Consider the following 6,049-nt stretch of genomic DNA (forward strand, 5'->3'; position numbering starts at 1 on the left):
TTGTAAAATATGATTAATGTATTGATACTATAATGTGTTGAACAAGTTTTTGATCAACCCATTTTCCCTATTTTTTTGCCATTAATGCCAAAGGGGGATATTTTTGACAATTTCCTAATTAAGATATGTAATTTTTATCATTTATGGTAATAAATGATGTACATGGTTGTAGAAAACCTCAGAAATAAAGATACTTAGCTTTTGGTACTGAGAAAATTGTCTAAGTATGAAATTGGTTTACAATAGTGTATTGTTTTATATGTAAAATATTTTTGACATCATATTATGATTAGAAAAGTTAAATGGAGATAGTATATATGTTGATAATGATGTGTATAGCCTCAGATATCAGTAGCAATAGTATGGAAAAGAGATATTCACGTTTTACCAGTGAAACAAAATAGCAAAATTAAAGGTAAAGAAATTATTTTGTTTACAAAATAATTACTTGACCAATTAGGGCCAACATACTAGATGTTTAATCTAAGTTGAAAAAATATATTGTGGCCTTACCCAACCTAGCAAAATTTTTTGAAAAGGAAAAACATTTATACAAAGGATATCTTGCGAGTTGAAGTGTGCATTTTGTATTAAGTGATATGTGAACTTTTTGTGAAGCAATATATGTGAAGTATTTGAGAACTTGATTTCATGATCCAAGATCAAGCTAATGTCAAAGATCAGTCAAGAAAGAAGTTATAGTGTCTATATACTAGAGGACTAATTACTTGTTTGGACAGTGGGCTCTTCTTGCATCTCCTATACTACAACTACTAATAGAGTTGAAATCTCCTAATAGGGAGTCTATAATGAATTTTCTCATTGACTCTTAATAGGGTCCCTCCTCTAACAAGGAACATATATATTAGTACATTATCTAGTGGGTATCATCCCCACTAGGGTTAACCTTTGGCCAAGGTTTTCCTGGTTAACAAAATATGGTGTTATGAGGTATTTTTGTGAATGGTTACTATTACTATTAAGTATTACTTGTTTACTTTCTTATGTATGGTTCAAAGAAATAAATGACATTCAGTTGGAAACTAAAGTTTATAGATTACTGATCCACCCCCTCCTCCCCCCCCCCCACACACACACACAAGTAATTCCTATTCTAACATAATTATCCTTAGGAAGAGAACAAGAAGGATTTTCATTTCTAGATGGTTCTTCCTTATTTTCCAATTTTGTAGAATCTTCTCTATAAGTTTCAGCATATTCCACATTTAATAAAGGATTACATGCATCATCCACATAAATAATATACATGATAATTTTATGAAAAAAAGGAACCTTTCTATTAATTGTAGAAGGAACAACATGCATAGCATACAAACAAGGTCTTCCTAAGAGAAAGTTGTAATTTAGTGGACCAAACATAACATTCATAAATGTCTCTAAGATGGTAAGATCAACCTTTATGGGTAATATTATAATTCCTAAAATATGTTTAGAATTTTATCAAATAAATGAATAGGCACATAATAAGGTTGAATGGATAACAGGTTAGCTTGTATAGATTTTAACATATCCATGCTACAAAGATTCAAGCCTAAACCATTATCATTTAAATTGTAATACATAGTATTTCTATTTATAGACACAACAACTATAAGAACACCATATCTCTTTTGAATCCCTAGAGGGGGGAGATCATATTAAGTGAATAGAATAGAAGGAATAAATTGAATAATATATATATAATCCAAAAAGGAATGAATAGTATCTAGATTAGGTGATGGATCTAGAAGAGTAGATAAAGTATTTTGCAAAGCTTCATGGTAGATAGGTGAAGTTTACAATATTTCCCATAGAGAAATCTTAGCAGGAGTATCTCATAATTGCTCCACCAAATCATTCTCTTTGAAATAAGTAGCTAATAAGTGAGGTTCTTGAGGAAGCATAGGTTGAGAAGGTGGTAAAGAGACATGAATGATATGTTGAGAATTATTCTAAGTGTGATAAGAATGAGACATGAAATCTTGATCAATGAAATACTTCAAAGGGCATTGTAAAAGGCAGTTCAGAGTGGAAATTGAGAGGAGGTACCAAAAGGAGAAATTATCTCCAGTTTTGTGCTATTGTAAGCCCTTAGGGCATGTTTTAAAGTCTATTTTCTTTGTATTGAATGTACATTATTTTCATAGTTAATACAATTTCCCTTTTCCTATTGTGTCCATTCTGTGCTTGGGTTGTGTCCCCATCATCATGAATCAAAACTCCTTGAACATATTCTCTCTTGATAGCAGATTGCACAAGAAAAATTTTGGGATGACAAGTTCTGACACCCTTGTCATTATCATCAAATTCCTCACTAATTGAGCTTCTTATCCCATCAAAGGAAAAGGTTCTTACTATTCTGGATTCAAGGGTTTTTAAGGATGTTGTTTTGGAGCTAGGGGCATAAGAAGTATTCAAATAAACCTCAAAATTAGACATAGAAGAGCTTCTCTCCTTATAACAAGATTGCTCATCAATGGAGAGATCATCATGTTGATACACATTGGAAGGAAAGGATTTCAAAAGGTGGCATAGCCTAGTCTGATTGCCACATGTAGGATAAAATGTACCTTTCCCATCTTTGAGCCCCTTACTCTAGGTCCCCATATAACAAATCCCATCTTCCCATCTGTAGACTCCATGGCCATGCTTCAACCCATCAAGCCATTTCCCATCATATTTATCCCCATTGGTCTAACTCATAATCCCCATTCAATCATGGGTTTCCACCATATCTTCTAACTTATCATAAAAGGAAACAAGGTTAAGCCTGCTAAGGTTGGCATGAAAATCTAGCTTCTCTTTTTCTTCCTTGAAAATAACTTCTTTGAAGGCATCATAGTATACAATCTTCATCCTCACACATTTGTTTCTATAATCTCTTAGTCTTGCCATGTGTCCTGCTTCCTCCAATTTCACCATTTCTGCCATTAGTTTATTGATGTTCTCCATGAGCTTTTCCTCCACCTCCCATGTCGCTCTCAAGCAAAGACTGGCCTAGTAAGAAATAAAAAGAACAATTCTTAGTACATATTAATTTAACAAACAAATTGTGCATCACAAAGCTTTTCATAGTTAAACTTAGTTTCATATGTACCAATTTAGTATGGATTGATGTTTTCTACTTATGTATAAATATATTCCAACTATAAGACAATTATTAGGATTCAATTATATAATTTTTGAATCCAATCTATTGATTCATTTACATGAATAAATGATCAGCTATATATAAAAATCTATGACTTTTTAGTTGAATTTATGAACACATTTCTCATGAGTAACTGTATACAAGAATCCCTCTCATGAGAATGATGGTAGTAGATGGATGCAATGAAAAGACAAATAAAGAGGAAGGAAATAAATGAACAAGTTATTATGGATCACTTAAGTGGGTTCTTATCACTAATTACTTATGAAAAATAGACCAACAAATTTAACTGAAAAACTACACAATTAAATTCTAGTTCTAGAAGTATCATAATTTAACTTGCTATGAAAAAATATCAAAAATTTACATACTAAACAAATAAAAGTAGTTTTCAGTTTAGAAATTATAAAAAATAAATTAAAATATAGATCAAATTCTAAATGCTAAATCCACCATTCACTCTTGTAGGTTACATCATGGATCCAATGATAGGCTTCCAAACCTGATTGCTAAGTTATCTGTAGTTCTCTTCAGCTGGCTGAATTAACAATTTAACACTCAATTCTATTCTTCTAGACCCAATTCTACTCTTCTATCAAATCAAGCAAGTGAAAACTAAATTCTATTTAGGAAATTGCATTATGAGTACAATGAAGGATAAAAAAGTTCTTAAAAAACCAAGCAAGATGAAAAATTAGAGGGCATTTTGAAACTGGCCTCCATCTTTTCTTTTTTGGCTTGCAAATAATTAAAAAGTAAGATGAATAATGTCAAGAAGCTTAATTGAATTCCAAGCCCAAGAGCATCTAGTTGGACTTCCATGGCAAAAGAAGGTGCACCTTGTGATAAGGGAAGCATAGAAAGCCCTTCCAAGTTAACACTGCTTGTGTCAACATGGAAGACTGCATCATAGCCAGTGTGATTTGAAATATTAACCTAATATTGGGTAGTAAATAGGGAATTGAATAAGAATGGTTGCAAACACAGAATTCAAGAAATGAATTTCATTGATATGTGTAACATTTTAACTGATGATAAGAAACTCTATAAAATTACCAGGAGTAAAGGAACTTCCTCGATAGGAAGCTCTACTCCAAGATCCCCTTGAGCTACCATAGCCTAAAGAAGAGGAAGGAAGAGACAGTTGTTAGAATCCTAAACAACATACAAATACCATAAAAAAATCAATACATGCATAACTTGAATGAGTGTTGCTAAAAATGAAGGTGGCTATGACCATTCACATGCAGGTAGTGTGTAAATGTTTGTCATAAATAATCTAAATGAAAGAAAACATTCAATAATGTCTAAGGGACCACTAGCATATAAATATCAAAAAACCCCCAAGGAAGTATTTTCATAAAATTGTAAGCTTATACAACTGTATATTGTAGGTAGTAGCAGATAGAAGAAAAGGGAATAGAAACACAGGAACAAGGATCCAAGAAATTTTTTATTCTGGAGAATCAAATGGAGCACTAGCATTCAAGATGGATTCTTCTGTAGGACAGAGACTAGGACAAAGATACACAACTTATATTCACCAGTACAAGACACTTGCACAATATCTGGGTGCTCCAACCTTATATGGCCATCAGAAATGGACACTTGCATTAAAGAATGGTGCCCTTCCCTCTGCAAATCATAAAAATAGACACATGTACTAAAGAATGGAGATCCTATAGACTGAGAACACAAACTATTTTGCAAAAAACACTACTCCATGACAATTCCACACTCTGACACTAGTGTCTAGACAAATAGTGGAGCCCTGAATACTAAGAGATGCATGATCACTCACAGTTTAATCAAATTGACATATAAACTACTATATGGACTCTAGACATCTAGAAAGCTAAATATTTACCTGAATAGGGACAAAAAACAAGGGTGTTTTTGTTTGGGATACTGTCTTGGTTAGTCCTCTAGGAGGTATCTTTCAACCTCAACTGAGCCGATTGAATATTTGGGTGTGTGAGATATGCTAGAGACTAGCCAAATACTGTTAAGTGGTGTGTACGAGAGACAAAAAAACAAATCTTGGATACCAAGTTCAAAAGAAGGTAAAAATTAACAAAACAATAAGATCATTATTTCTTTGGTGTTGAAATCTAACTTGTAAGACAATGTTTCTTAGCTTTTAAAACCTAGCTTGTATCCTATGTATTCAAATTCTTGCATCTCATACCCAAACAAAAGGTGACAAGATGGAATCAGAGCTAGACTGAACCTAAAGCTAACCCTAAATTCTTCTCAAGGTAGCATTGACAAAAATTATGGAAAATAGAAGATCTTTTCCCATGCATGGTATGATAGCTGCACAAAAATATCCATAGCCCTTGCATGCCACAACATCTCTATTAGGAATTGGAAAAGTGCATTTCCTCTCGTAGAAAAATGTTTCTTGATAGTTCACAACTTCTAAGACCTTTATTGTGAAGCTAAAAGATGGAGAGGACAAAGATAACAAATGCATAATTTATGAGATTGAACTAATGTCAAATTTATGAATTATGATAGTAGAATCTGAAGAGAATGCCATGTTTAAATACATACACTGAAATTTCATAAGCATAAGATACCAACAAGTCTTGCATGGGAATGTACCTAGTATAATCAATTATGAGAAGTTGTGATGACATAAAAATGCCCATTAGAAGCAAATAGTCTTAGAATTAGGAAGATGTCAAGATTTTTGCAGTTGAGAGTTATGCCATTTTAACCAACTTATGTCGCATTTAGAAAAATCTCCAAAAGCTATATGGCCTCACAGATTTTACTCACACAAGAAAAAAATCACATTAATTTATTTCATGTGAAAATTATAGCATAAAGAATATATATATCCCTTCTTTCAAAGTGTCAATTTAGATATTACTGTCCACGTTTAAGTTTTTC

Source organism: Cupressus sempervirens, chromosome 3, assembly GCF_028749045.1.
Source record: "Cupressus sempervirens isolate cs-2001-9-10 chromosome 3, ASM2874904v1, whole genome shotgun sequence".
NCBI lineage: Eukaryota > Viridiplantae > Streptophyta > Pinopsida > Cupressales > Cupressaceae > Cupressus > Cupressus sempervirens.